The sequence below is a fragment of the Marmota flaviventris genome, chromosome 8 (assembly GCF_047511675.1).
Source record: "Marmota flaviventris isolate mMarFla1 chromosome 8, mMarFla1.hap1, whole genome shotgun sequence".
NCBI classification, from domain to species: domain Eukaryota; kingdom Metazoa; phylum Chordata; class Mammalia; order Rodentia; family Sciuridae; genus Marmota; species Marmota flaviventris.
Genome location: NC_092505.1, coordinates 95,236,168 through 95,251,943, shown reverse-complemented (window position 1 = coordinate 95,251,943; position 15,776 = coordinate 95,236,168). Strand labels below are relative to the sequence as shown.

The 15,776-nt window shown below is 39.5% G+C and overlaps 1 protein-coding gene across 2 annotated transcripts in view; it reads right to left on the bottom strand.

The window, feature by feature from the left end:
* Tnik (TRAF2 and NCK interacting kinase) overlaps positions 1-15,776 on the bottom strand; it is a 382,522-nt gene that overhangs the window by 279,480 nt on the left and 87,266 nt on the right. The gene's annotated exons all lie outside the window — the stretch shown is intronic.

Here is a 15,776-nt window from a genome sequence, read left to right as displayed (position 1 = left end):
AGTTCAGGTCTGCTCTTTGAAAATTAATGAGGTTTTAATGTACTCAGAAATGCAGAAGTGGTGTCAAGGTTACTTGATTGACTTAAGCCAAAGAACTTTCTAGAATAGCAAAATATTTTGGCTGGGCTTCTACCTTTAAATCACCTCTCAAATGGGCTATTTTAAAGGACATTTATTTCAGCTCATGGGCAGCATCACTAGGTCCTTCTTGAGCCACAGAATAACTCTTCTCCTTTTAAAAAAATGGTCAGGGAAGAGAAATAAAGCCTGTAAACACTGCTGAATGAAGAGTGGCTTGCCAGTGGGATTCCTATTTAGAAGGAATTCCAAGAACAAGAAACCATTTTTTTAGTTAAAGCAGAATTTTTTAAATTACAGGTTAGATCCCTGAATACTTGAACTGATCAGTTAGCCCCACCACGCTTCCATTATGCAATGAATTATCATTGTTTAAGTCACTGGTGTCAAAAGGTTGTGAGTTCAACTCAAGGTTGTGTCCCTTACTAAAAGTGTGACCCAGGGTTCAGACTCTATCTGTAAAGCAGAGATGGTAAGAATGTACTCTGTGACATTCTGGTACGGAGGCTGGGTACAGAGCCTTTCATTCAGCACTATACGCACGTGTTTCTGTGCTGATTCTAGTTCTCAGAGCAAGGTCAGGCCTTAGGCATTAACTTGGCTTTGAAAAGACACTTTAGCCACAAGTCACAGGGAAAAGCTGCTACCCAAAGCACATTTTAAACCTATGAACCTTCTAACCAGTAAAAAACAAAGAGATGGCTCTTTAATTATTGGGAGAGCTCTAAAGGAACTTCAACCTCAAGGTTCAAATCCAGAGAGAAAGTTACCACTCTTCCCCAAGGTGACCTTTCACAGCGCCCACCCTTTGCCTGTCAGGCCACAGTCTCTGGGATGCCCAGCCCTTCATCTGAGCCAGGATTAAAGAGTTAACTTTTTTCCTTCTCTTAGTGATAACAGGCAGTAATATTTATAGTCCCAGTATTTCTTTCGAAGTTGATATTTGCTATTTCTTAAAATTTTTGTTTTGGAGGATTTTTTTTTCTGTAAATATTTTCTATCCTCCAGATCCACCCCAAAATTGTATTTTTATAAAGCTGAATTTATAAAACAATGCTGCCAGACTGGAAAACAATATTCAAACAAAGAGTTTATTTTAGCAGAACTTGTCTGTATTCTAGCAGAATTAAGTTTTAAGGCTACATCTGTATCTACCTAAGGGTGACTCCATACCACTAGGAAAAGACCTGTCTTGAACTGCTACCATCACAGAGAAGAATCCAATCCCAGTAGAGCACAGTACACCAAGCACACATACCAAATGAACTTACACATGTGTGTGCATGCGTGTGCACATGCACACACACACAAGCACACACACACACACCCTTAGTCCTCTCCCTTTTTAAGCCACTGCTCAGCACTTAGCATCTCCATTTCTTCTATTTGACCAGAACCACTGACTGTGAAGAGGGGACATTCTTCTTCCTCTTATTATGCAAATAAATACCAGCCACAGAGAAGTAGTTGACCCCAAGTGCTCCAGATTCATGTTGAAACTTGAACACCTCAGCTGACTCTTCAAGGAAACTTGGAAAGAAAATCTCTGAGCTTTAACCAGCCCCTTGGAGGGCCAAAAGCAAGGATGGCCATGAGCCTGAAAGCCTAGGCATTCCCAAGTCGTCACCCTCGGGGTTCCTGAGGAGCAAAAACCTGAGTAAGATGTGAAACCTCTGGAGGCTCATGTTCTCCATCAGTAAATGGAACTCAAATCCCAATGAATCTCTGAATTTGACTGTTAGAAATGCAAAGATACTCCCTTTCAGGCAGCAAGAAATTGAACCATAGCTAATATAGAGGAGAGACTGCCCAGGAGGAAGCAATGTACTTGATGGATGAGGGTAAAGAGAAATACTAGTAATGCCAGTGTTACTTTTAGATGCTCATAGGTACAGGGATCTGAGTGATAGCTATCCCATGATGTCCAGGATTTAGGCCAAATTTCAAAGAGACATTTGACCACACTATTACTCATCAACTTAGCCAGGTATTCATAGATCATGCTTTCAGACTGCCAAACAATATTCAAACAAAGAGCTTTTTGTTTTTGGAGGTTGCTATTTTGTTTGGGGGTAGGTTGGCAGGCTTGGTGTGTGTGTGTGTGTGTGTGTGTGTGTGTGTGTGTGTGTGTGTTTCCCTCATCCCCCTATCAACACTGGTTTCTTGGCCACACCTTAATTGATGGCATATGTACTCAGATGATTAACTGTAGGTATGAGTCTTGTTTGAGCAAGTCTCTTCTCAAGCAATAGATAAACCCAAGCCCCAAAGAGTAGGGCAACACGGTTGCTTATGAACATCTGCTCATCCCACCTCCCTGTCCTTCTGCTGACCAAGAGAGCTGAGGCTACCTCACAGGGTGCCCAGCACCTCTTCCTTGGAGAGCTCACAGAGGGGCATGTTCACACTGCGAAGAGGGGGACTTGGCGACAAGCTTCTTTGGGGAATGAGTGGTTTCAAAAGTTCTTAATATCTCTCAAAGTAGGTAAGTGGGTACAAAATGGTAGAACAAAACGTACTACACATTTAGGTCACAAAACATTTCCTTTCCTCCAGTGAAATCACCAGAAGTGTTAGCTGGGGAAAATCAGAATCTGCCTAATTTAAAACTCCTTTTAAGATAATGTACAATCAACTCTACCTCCATCCAAAGAGGACATGCTGTCCTGTGTCTTCCCTAACTTTCACTGTTTTGGCACATAAAGAGAGAGAATGAGATAATGTGAGTAAAACTTGTCATTGAAGTCTGAGAATAGCCTTCAGAAGCATTGTTGGTGTTCCTGGGTGGCTGTCACTATGTATATAAAATCCATGGGGGATGGGGGAACAGTGTGGCCCTTAATGGAAATGGAAATGGATACAGAGGTATTCCTAACTTGCATTCACAATAAATAATCTAAAAAGTACTTGTATCTTGATATTGTAGCCAGGAGGCCCTCATCTTTTATCACCCAGAAATTCCTCCCATCCTGTTTCATTATTTCCACCACCACCCCCATCTTCAAGCCCAAACATGAAAATCTGCATGCCCCCAAAAGTAGGAAATTTAAAGCCAAAAAGAGTAAGCAACTTGCTACAATCCCACACCAGGTTGTAGGTAACTGGACTTCCGCCTGCTCAGAATAGAGAAAAAGTACAGATTATGCACCTGGCAAATATTTGCATGGTCTCCAGAGCTGTGAGATTCATCCATTTGTTCACAAAAGTACACGGCTGCAGCTGAGAGAATAAATCAATTCAGTTCAACAAACGTTTAGCAAGTTCCAGTCTGATTGAAGAGTCTTTCTCGAAGAAAAAAAAAAATCATGCACCTGGCTATTGGTGCTGATTTTTGAAGAAGTCTAAGAATTATGCTTTTCATTCCCTCTCTCACCAAAAACAAATCATAAGAAAACAATCAACCAACTCCCTCAAATGATCAGTACATAAGTATTTCATATGGTAAAATGTAACTAGCCCAAGGCATGCTACTTCCTTTTTGGGAGATGGACAAGAATTCCCATCTTATCTTTATTGTTTGTTATATAAAAATACAGTGTCTCCACTTACTAAGAAGTCGGTGATTAATTACTCACAGCTAGCAATCACTCTTCAGTATTTCAAATATAGAGATTAGAAGCATATATTGAAATGAGTTATGTCATCACTGTCCCCCCACCCCCACATACACACATTTTTTTTTCTTTTTATGAGGTGGAATCATGCTAAGTTGCAAAGCTGTCCTCAAACTCTCGATCCTCCTGCCTCAGCCTCCTGCCTCAGCCTCCCAAGTAGCTAGGATACAGATATGCATCACCATGTACAGCTTGCTGTATATTTTAAATCCATACATACCAGAGATCTGCTTAAAATAAATTCTAAATATGCAATGCATGGGCAGGGCAAAACCAATACTTGCCAAATATTGAAGGAGATTTTTTTTTTCCTCTGGATTTCCTCCTGGGAAACTTCTGTGTAGAGATAGAGAATTTAGGCTACTTGATCAAGAGTCAGGCTCCACCATTTACTTGGTAGCTTCCAGAAAGTCATTTAAAAGCTCTCAGATCTTAAGTTTCTTCATCATTAAAACAGGTATAATCATACCTCCTGTAATTTGTGGTATTATTGTGAAGGTCATATAATAAGGTCAAATAGCAAGTATGAACATTTTCTGAAAATCGTTCCCATCATCAATATGATTGATTCCATAGTCCCAAAGACATGCTAGAAGGAAAACCTAAGAAACTAATTTATGTACCAAAAGTGTGTAACATTGTCTTTAAAGTTCAAATGAGCTGTGGCCCCTTTTGTTTAGCAACAGGAGAGTTTTAGAATTGTGTCCACAAAACCAGTTTTATAAAGAAGGGAAAATATTTTTTTCCCTTTATCTTATTCTCTTTGTTATACTGGATACTAGGAGGACACAGTTTTACTTATCAGGTATTTAGTTGCTATTGGCTAGTAAATACTACATTCAGTGTCAATCTCCTTAATTAATACATATCAACTGCTGGGGTTAAACAAAAACTATGTGATATTTCTACCTTGTTTATACCCAAATGGGGGGGGAAAAATCTGACATAGGGCATTCCAAACCCAGCAAACATTAGTAGTTGTACTTTTGGTTTTTTATAAGTTGGTGTTTTCAGACACGGCCTCTGTTCTGGCAGTAGGATGACATCCATGACCTCAGAGTGCTCAGGGGTTAGCATGATAGAGACACCAGACAGAGCACGAGGTTCAGGGAAGACCACAGCACTCCATTCCTGAGGGGGCTGCTGCCTAAACCAAGCATTATTGTCACTGGCCCTAAAAGACTGGGAGCAGGGAAAGGCACAGCATGAAAACAAATGGCAAGCAACGTGATACCTGAAGCACATAAGGGAGTCAGGTCTGGTCAAAGAAGAGGCTGGAGGGGGAGGCAGAGGTCATGTCATGAAAACAAGGGACGGGGATCTAAGACTGTGCTCCCTGGAGTCTGACTCCGCCCAGGGAAGTAGCCACTCTGCAGATGGATGGGGTCAGGGGAGCAGTGCACTAGCAAAGGAACAAACAGCTACATGAGGTGGACCCCAACTATCTTCTATCCAGAACATTCTGCTTCTGTATGAAATATTCGGGTTCTCTTTGAAGAAAAAAAATGTTTTGCTACTAAAAAATAAAATAGTTGATATAGTAAAGGTAAAGGGGAATCGCGCTTATAAAACTGCAATAGAAATAACCATAGTCCAGACATTTTAGTACAGAAAACATTCACAATACAAAATGCTTGTATGATTTTAGTTGACCTCTACCTAAGAAGGACCTGGGGTTAGGGTTTTTTTTTTCTTTTGTTTTTTTTTCCATTTGGGCTTCAGCTCGATTCAGCTTCTGAGAACAGGATGTAGCCCTGCAGTGCTGGGTGGTCAGTCTCCTAAGGACAATGTGGGCTGTGAGCATGTCACCTGGGAGGAATGCCAGGGAGACATAAGCAGCACATATCAGGCTTGTTGGAGATTCAGTGCTGTGGGATGTTACCTGGGAAGCCACAGCCTCTGTGGCTCTCAAAGCAGTTGAGTTTACAGGAAAATTTTTTTAAATGAGAGACTAGGACTAGGGATGCAAGGCCTAGGAGCCTAGGAGCAGGATATGGGGAATTAGAGTTTCCGTTTGGGAAGATAAAACAGTCCTGGAGACAGATGGTAGTCATGGTTGTGCAACATTGTGAACCTTCTTAATGCTGTTGAACTGTATCCTTAATAACTGGCTGAAATGGTTCATTTTTTTAACATTTTTTTTATTATTAGTTGTTCAAAACATTACAAAGCTCTTGACATATCATATTTCATACATTTGATTCAAGCAGATTATGAACTCCCATTTTTACCCCGTATACATATTGCAGATTCACATAGGTTCCACATCCACTCTTTTACATATTTCCATTTCATTTATATGTGAAATGGTTCATTTTTATAGCATGTATGTCTTACTACAATAAGAAAGAAAAAGAGAGGGGCACAACTAAAAAGTAGTAAGTTTTCCAGTAAGTTAGGAACCTTACACTGCTTCCTTGAACACGATACATAGGTCAAAACTAACTTTCTCAAAAAAGGCTTTAAAGAAAAGCATCAACTCCAACATGCAAGTGGCCTGCCAAAACTGCGTGTCCCAGTGGGCCACATTATGCAATTATGGGCAAGTCTCCTAAAACAATAGACCATCTTCTCTCTAAAGGAGGCAGACCTCTTCACATAATTTAGTTCCTAACTATTCCCTGCAGTCCACAAAGGTGACGTGGTTAATATTATAATAACTGTATTTATTTTTAGTCCTCCATGAGTGAGTAGCTACCCTTTCTTTTCTTTGTTATAGATGGGAACAAAGTGGATACAGAAGTTCTGTGCACTGCCTTGGAATCGAGTAACACAACTGAGATCTGAAACCATGCCCAAGGCCACAGCACTCAGCAACAGAGGTGGAACCCAGTCCCACTTGCAAACCCTGGCCAGGCTTCATCCAGTGCCAGCCCCTCATCGCCCAGCAAGGTTCCTGCTTAGTGGAGAGTACATACTATATTTGCTTGCCAAACAGCAGATACTTCTTCTTGCAAATGCAAAATATCCAAGTGGATTTAATAAAATTACCCTTGAGGTTAAATTACAGCGATAAGAAATTTAAACTCAGTGCCCCAATTAATTGGTTATTCATTTTTAGAGTGTCTCAGATATTTTCCATATACAAAACAGTTAAAATGTGAGCAGCCCTAAATTCTGCACCTATGATACTGGCGGGGTTTCATTTTACATGTTACAAATAACCCCAGAATAACAGTTAATTACAGAGTAACTATTGATTATTTAATTACTGGGAAGTACCTTATCATCACCAAGTCATTGTGGGTATTATGAGACATAAAAACTGCAAGTCATGAGGATGTTGTGCATCAAATTATTGGGCAATTCACTCATTGATATGAGGTGGAATGAAAGTATTTTGAACTAAAATGGTTGAGAACCAGAAAAACTAAATGGCTTGCTTAAGCACATAGAGCTAATATGCCCCAAGGCCAAGACACAAAGCTAAAAAGAGCCATCTGTCCAAGATCCATGATCTATCTATTACACATCCTACATGCTTCCCAGTCTTGCTTCACCTCAGGTCAATGACCCTGACCTAGGCAATCTATACCAGGAGTAGCACTGCTCCCTAGAAAGTCCTCCTAATTCTCCTTCTGCACACACCTACCATCTTTCAAGACTCAAGCGTCACCTTCTACATGAGGCCGGTCCTGGTCTTCCCACAGCCCTCAAAGAATTGGCTCATCCCTGCATGGTCCTACTCTGGGCCCCTGCAATACACCACTGAAGCAACTCACTTACAGGTCTTGCTACTCAAAGATTTGAGGGCAGCGTTATGCCACTTGCAGGTCTATAAACCCTGCCCTCAAAGCAGTGTCAAGCAGATATTAGATGCTTACGATTCAGGCTGATGCTGAGTATATGGATAAATGTTAAAAAACAGAAACAAAACAAAACAAACAAACAAACAAAAGAAACCCACCAGGATAGAGCTAGGAGTGCAAGAGTCTCATCTCTAATGTCAAAAACACCCCAAAGAGCACTTAATACCACCTAAGCAACCACACCTTAGCCCAGTGGCTCTCAATCCTGGCTGCATCTGGGAAGATTTTTTGCGGGGGGATACTTTATCCAGCCTCAGAGTAGACTAATTAAACTCAAATTTCCAGAGAAGGGCCCACATAGCTGTAGTTTTTCAAAGCTGTCAGGTGATTTATATGCACTTTGAAGATTGAGAACCACAAGCAACCACAAGAAATCCTTCACAGTTCCCTGTAGCAAATTTCGGTAGCACTCACCAAAATGGAGGTTGATGGAGATTCCACCACCTGGCAAAGAAAGTGATGTTTCACAAGGTACCTGGCATGCAGGCACTCATGAAGGTCTTCCCTCCATACTCGGACAGCATTCATCTAATTCATTATACCCAGCAGCTCATAGCACACCTGGGCACCACATAGGGTCTATGAGGACATAAAGCTCAGCAGGCCACACATTTCCAAGGGAAATGATTCTCCTTATTGGAGAACAGGTGTAAAACTGTTACCTACAACTCTGGTCAACTGCACATAAAGTACAAATCTGGATTAGATAATAATCCTAAAGCCTTAACTATAATCAAATGAATCTATTACCAAGAACAATGCTTGTATAGGCTACAGCATCTTAGAGACATTTTGTAAATAAAAGTCTATTTGCCACTAAAAAGAAAAATCAGTTTCTGCACTTCTAGAAAAACAATGCTTGGGTATGCTGCAATTACCTTTTTTTCTTTTCCTGGTAGTTGTAGATGGACAGCATGCCTTTATTTCATTTGTTTATTTTTATATGGTGCTGAGGATCGAATCCAGTGCCTTGCACATGCAAGGCAAGCGCTCTGCTGCTGAGCTATAGCCCCAGCCCAACTTTTTTTTTTTAATTGAATAAGACCAACTAGTTACCCTTGACCATATCATTAATTTTTTAAGGGGGCAAAATGTGCTATTCTAAACAATACAAAAACTCTTTTTGAAGATCAACATACCAGCCCTGGCCCAATAGCCTGGTTTAAAAGAAAACAGGAAAAACAGCCTGAAGCCACATTTGACATTAACTGCCCTCAGATCCAAAGGAATGGGAGGATAGGGAACCTGCAGAAATGGAGACCAGCACTGCACTGTGATGCAGGAACAAAAACCACCTTGATTTATCTGTGGGATATATAGGACATAGTTTAATAGGTATTAATAGGGGTTACTTGGAGGAGGAGAGAGGATTCCAAAGTTAAATAAACTGGAGGAATGCTGGGTAAAACAATGCAATACAGCTAATGTCACTGTGTCCCATTAAGAGAGGAATGGTCAGCAGAGGTATGCAACCTCTTCCGTCTCTCAACCCTCTGTCCATAGAAACTTCTGGGGTTCCACTGAATGCACTTTGGGAAATACAGCAAACTAGCTAACATATATGTCAATGAGACAAAGGTCAGGCAAAGGCAAAGCCAGAGTGACCTCCCACTCAATCCAATGCCCCTGGTTTGCTTAAAGATCCTAATACGAGTAGAAGAAGAGATGCAAGAATCAATCTGTAGCTGGAATCAGGCTACCCCAGGAAGGAGAATCGTTTACCATACATAGCATGATGAGCCCAAGGATGAAGAAGAGAAAGAAGAGTTAGAACTAGACTTCCCTACACCTGTATCAAGTACTCCTTCACCTGTCCCAGGATGAATAACAACAGCAATAATCAAACTTTAGCTATTCACAGCAGTTTATATTTAACAGAATACTTTCATAGGCCTTCAAACTCACCATGTCCTGATGGGGTATATCAGGAAAGATGTTTTTATTCTCATTTCACAGGTGAGAATAACTGAGGCTCTTAGTGGGTCTATGACAAACTCAAAGCTGTAACAAGTTAGGGGGAGAACCAAAGTCTCAAGACAGGTCTTCGGTTCCTAAGTGAGGCCTACTCTGCCCTCGAATAATATCACAATAAAGGTTCTCTATTTAAACTTTTGAGTGCCAAAGAGGAACTACTGTCAATTCTCCCCTCAAACACATAAAATCTGTAACTATTCAAAAATTATATTCTTACCCTACCAAAATTCCAGAGTCCCAGAGCCAATGCTAACTTCTTCTGATGCATTTCTCCTTACAAATCATCAAGAAATTGTGTTTTTTTCAAACCTCAAGTTCAATTTCCAGCACCTACCTAGCAATTATATTATCAAATGTCATTGAAGAAGTATTAAGAATTGGATTTAATACAAACAACGCTATTCTGAGTACACACATATACAAAGAAATCAAATTTAAAAGGTAAAGCACCCGGATGTGTGTTTCTGACTTCATTCTTCCATAAATATTTCTTTTAAATCATAAAATATTCTATATAATCAGGACCATGGAGAAAACTGGCATATGTTTGGAAGAAAGGTCGCTGAATGCCTACTATGTGTCAGGAAGGGGTGGGAGGGTTTGCCTAGGGCTCCAAGTGTTTCCAACTTGAGTTTTCTACTCTGCACTGTTAATGAATGAAGAAATTCAGACTCAGAGAGAGTTGATTATCTTCACAAAATTACAGCAAGGCAGGAGCAGACTGGGACTCCAGCTCAATATTGCTCCAAAGTCCTTTCCATTTACAAAATCACTGAATGGCACTCCCAGATAGAGTGCAAATGCCAGGATTTCTGGTTTTTTGTTTTTTTTTTTTTTTTGGTACCAGGGATGGAACTCAAGGGCACTCGACCACTAAGCCACATCCCCCGACCTATTTTCCTATTTTGTATTTTATTTAGAGAAAGGGTCTTATTGACTTGCTTAGTGCCTCATCCTTGCTGAGGCTGGCTTTGAACTCGCGATCCTCCTGCCTCTGCCTCCCGAGCCACTGGGATTACAGGCGTGCGCTGTGGCACCCAGCGATTTCTAATCTTTTCCTGAACCTCTGTCCTACAGCCCGCTCAGGACCCTACTCTGCCTGAACAGTATTTACTGCCCTGTATTCTACGACCCACTGTCTCTGCTTATACCTCAGTTTTTAAAGTTTTATCATTTTCTCTTATCATTTTAGCAGTGGTCCTCAACTAGGATCAATTTTGTCTCTTGGAAGATGTTTGTCAGGGTCTGGAGACATTTCAATTGTCACAGCTTTGCGGGATGCTACTGGAGTCCAGTGGGTTAGAGGCCAAGGATACCGCTAAGCAGCCTACAATACTCAGAAGAGCCTCCATGAGAAAGAATTATCCAGCACAAAATCTCCACAGCACTGAGGCTGAGAAAACCTGCCTTAGAGTGACATGATTTAACAAATGAACTTCCTCCCTATAAAATGGGACCATAACTAACAGGAGGAATAACTAAGACAAAGGAGATGAAACACTCTGAGTCCTCATTAAATAATCTGACTGCATACTTCTAAAGAGTAGGAATCAGGCTGAGGCTGTAGCTCAGTGGTAGAGCACTTGCCTAGCATGTGTGAGGCACTGGGTTCGATCCTCAGCACCACATAAAAATAAATAAATAAAACAAAGGTATTGTGTCCGTCTACAACTAAAAATATTTTTAAAAAAAAAAAAAGAGTAGGAATCACCTCAGTTAGCTCTGCATTATTCCCACACAAAACACAGAGCTTTGTCTCACTGGTACTCAACAAATGTCAAAGAATGCATTCTTTATATTGGGTATTTCTGATTAAAAAAAAAATAAATGCCACTATTATTTAAAAAAACACAACATTCTCCCATACTAACTCCTTGCCAAACAAGAAATGAATAGTATAATACATGATTCACTGCAACCAACTATGGAAAGCTACACTGCATCCTGGAAAATGTCGCAGAATTACCCGCCTGTCAAGACAAGCAATAAGCTTACTATCAAAATGCTTTCTCTGTTTTTAAACAGAAGGTTAATGAAGAGATCACAGTGCACAAATCTGAGGAAATCTCATGCAACAGGCAATTCCAATTCTTCCATACCAGGTCAGTTTTGACAATGTATTGATTCTCGGGTTTTCAGGTGAATGACTGACTCAAGAATAACCTTAAACTGTAATCACAGGCATGTCAAATAAAAACAGTGAAAGTCCAATCTCTGAATGAGTGAAGCAGAACTGGTCAGTATGACATCTCAGGTCAAAATCTCCCCTCACCCCTTTTCTCAATTTCTGCAAGTCTGAATCAGCTTAGAAATTCTAAAGTAAATGATCAAAAAAAGCATTAGACTGAGCATTCACTCAAATGACCTTACTACAGGAATGGAGACAATCATGTATGCAAAGTCTTTAGGGGTATGGATTTCTTTTTTTTTTTTTAAGAGAGAGAGAGAGGAGAGAGAAGCTTTTTTTTTTTTTTTTTTTTTAGTCTTCGGCAGACACATCTTTGTTTGTATGTGGTGCTGAGAATCGAACCCGGACCACATGCCAGGCGAGTGCGCTACCGCTTGAGCCACATCCTCAGCCCGGGTATAGATTTCTAATGCACTTATTACAAGTACACATCCCTGGACCACACCCAAGAACTCCTGAATCAAGTTTCAGAGTTTGGGGCCTAGAAATCTACATTTTTTAAAATATTTTTTTGGTTGTAGATGGACATGATAACTTTATTTCACTTATTTATTTTTATGTGGTGCTGAGGATCAAACCCTGTGCTTCATGCATGCTAGGCAAGCACTACCACTGAGCTACAACCCCAGCTGCAGAAATCTACTTTTTTAATACTTTCCCAAATATTCATTTTACACAGCAAAGTATGAGAACTTCTATGAGGAGACTGAATCCCACAAGACTGTCTTGACTTATTTTGTAAATTCCCAGCATACAGATTATTGACAATTAATTTAATACAAAATTCATATCCATCTCCCACCATAAAAACCAAGTACAGCATTTTGTTGATTACTTTTGTGCAAATATGGTTTTCTGAAGTAAGCAGACTAATATTTTATGAGAAATGTTGATAAAACTGGAAACAAATATAAAAAGAACTTTCTAGAAAAACAGTACAAACTAAACAGAGTAGGCCTCACCCTTGTTTTACCTGTTTATGTATTTAAATTGCTTGGCACATGCATAAATAAAGAAGTAAAATCATCCAGAGAGCAGTCCTTTAGTTAACATGACAGTTGAGGTTACAAGTCTAGGACAAAGGGAGAAAGAAGCAGTGGCTGGCTCTAACCACTACAGGCATGAAAGGTGGCTTCCTTGAGGAGGAACATTTGAAGAGAGACCTGAAGGAGGAGGCCATATTGAGAGGGCTGGGGGTGAAGTGTTTGAAGCATAGGGAACTGTAACTGTGATGCACCTGAGGTGAGAACAAGGTTCTAGTGAAATTATGATGGAAATTAAATGATATATACAAAAAGATTTCATAAAATGAAAAACTATTGACAAGTATAAACTATTTTTAGTAAAAAATATTAGGAAAGTTTTAGGACAGAAGCTGGAATAATGTAGAGCCTCAGATCTATGTCATATGAAAAATGAACTAAGCAACTGGGGCTGTAAGTGAATGAAGCAAATAAGATACAAGCATATATTTGGGATGAGGGGGGTGAAATTTTCTGGTATCCGGAGGACTAAGTTCTTAAAGAAGATTTCATTTTAAATTTTACGTAGCTCCAATTTTATGAAATGGGTTAAAATAGTAAAGATTTCAGAAAGGCAAAATTTCACCTCAGTATGGTAATGAACATTCGAAGAAGCTGCCGGCAAATGAACTGGTCAGAGGTGACCAAGAAATCAGCCAGTGGGCAGGGGAACAACTGGATGAGATGCCCCATGGTTGGCCTATACTCCCAGTGACTCTCTCTTTCAAGCACTGTAACTACCAAGAAGGCCTCTCTACTGGGCAATTGACAACATTAAAGGGGATTGAAAAGAGGCATGAGGCGTGCTGAGGAATCCATCATATTCTGTAATAAAATATATATTTCCAAAGGGCAATTAAGAAACAGGATAGACTAATATTCATTTTAAATGGTTAATCTGAAATGGTGTTTGGGGAGTAAACATTAAGCAATCATTTTAACTTATTAAAATAATTACTGTATTTTACCAAAAATGTGTCCAGAGTCCTCTAGGTTCCCTATAGGTGACATGCCAACCAACAGCCAAGACCTTCTACAAACAGGTATGTGTGTTTTGGGTTGGTCTGTTTTTTAATGGGAGCCATGGATATAGAAAGATAGCTTCCACATTAAAAGTCCTGGTAGAGAATCGTTATTCATTATATTTACCTGGACTGTCTAGCAGATAAAGTAAAAAGCAAACAACAATAATAAATCCTAAACTTGGTCCTGATCACCCAGGACCCAAATGCTAAAGAGAATCAAATCTAGTCTTCCAAGAACAGGTAACCAAGAGCTAGACTTGGGAGAAAGACTAGAGAGAATTTTGAAAAACAACACATTTTTTAATGGCCTTTTTACAAAATATTTATATTTCTAATCCAGATATATCTGGTTCATATATAAATATACTTCAAGAAATATTCTCTTAATATCTATGCTTTTGTTTTTATTTATTGTATGAAGTAGGTTTCTTAAAAACTATTTGAAAATAAATGTGTACTAGGACTGTCATAGGGCAGCTTATTTAAAAAGTATGATAAATGTTTCCACAAATAAAGGTCATATCCAACCAGTTTATTCATAAAATTATACCTCACTTTGTGAAAACCAGGAATTCTGAAAGGTAAATTTGCAAAAAATTAAAACAAAAAGTTTAATATTTAATGTAAAGAAAATATTTATCATATTTTTAAATATAAGGACCCCCTCCTAAGATAATAAAGCCTCGGTTAAGCCTGCAGTATTTTAGAAACATGTACTCCGTGAAAGTTATAAAACATACAGTATGAAGAAAATCACTTCCTGATTTAATTTTTTTTAGGATCTCATTTTTTAAAGTTCAGATCTGCTATTTTAGTCTTTCAGCATTCTGGATTTGTCCTCAGTGAGCACAGGTGTCTCTGTTCATGAGTAATGCCACCTAATATCACCTGGTAGCCTAGAAACCCAACCCTTAACTAAGTGGGGAGACAGAACTCTTTAGATCAATCATCAGAAGTCCCCAAAGCATCTCAGACAACATTCTCATTTGACTCAAGCACAGAAATCGGCCATGGCCGCAAAACAACAAATGGGACTGGTAAAAAAAAAAAAAAGACCACATCTCTTGTCCCCAAAGTCCAGTGCGTTCTCTACAACCATACACTACAGGGTCTCCCCTTCACTTGGAAGGTGCCAATTATTGGGCCAACCACTAAGAGAATGGAACCCTGCAAAATACTAACATTAACAACCCAATTGCTAAACACCTTAATAAGATTTGAGTCTTTTTGCCACTCCTTCCCTGTTCCTCATTAGGTGACATGAAATTAGGGATAATTCTGGATTTTCCAAATATTCTTAAAACCCTTTGTTAGAGCATACAGTTCCACCTCTTAGATTAGTGGACATACACATGAACTGTCTCCCAGATGTACCGGTGGGAGGCACCCCATGATGAAAGGGCTCTATGAAGTGGCGCCATCAAACCAAGAGCCTGCTGCAGAGTAGCTCCTCCTCACTGACAGCGAGTCAGAAGTAATTCTCTACCTAAATCAGACCTTAATTCATTAGCCACATTACTTCACAAGTTCAATCCAATTTCTCAAAATGCAATAACACAATCTTCCAACCTGATTATCTTCATTGAAAGTATTTAAAAGCATTTGCCGAGACACATTCCTTTCTGTGTCAGACAAGATCAACATCAAGTGAACAGCTTGGGTAGACTACACTTTGTCTAATTGTAGGGGGTTGACATTTTAGGAAATTATTGTTATTTGCAAGGAAAAAATGTTCTCCTGAAGTGGACACCAAATGGTTCCTCCTGATAGGAGCATAAATTGTGTACTTACTCATAATTGCACTTTAAAAACCAGATTCTCAAGAACATCTTATACATATACTATTGATATTCTACAGAATTGGAAATATTACAATCTGACTTCTATAATAAGTTTAACCAGCTGAGAGAAGTTTAGGGCTCAGAGAAGGAATTTTTAAAAATAGACCAATAAGAGATAATTTGTAATGGAAATGCCGTCCCATATCACTACCACTAGGGAAATGATGGCTATTTCCCTAGAAATAATCATGAGGAAACAGCTGGTTTGTTTTGAAGGCATTTCAA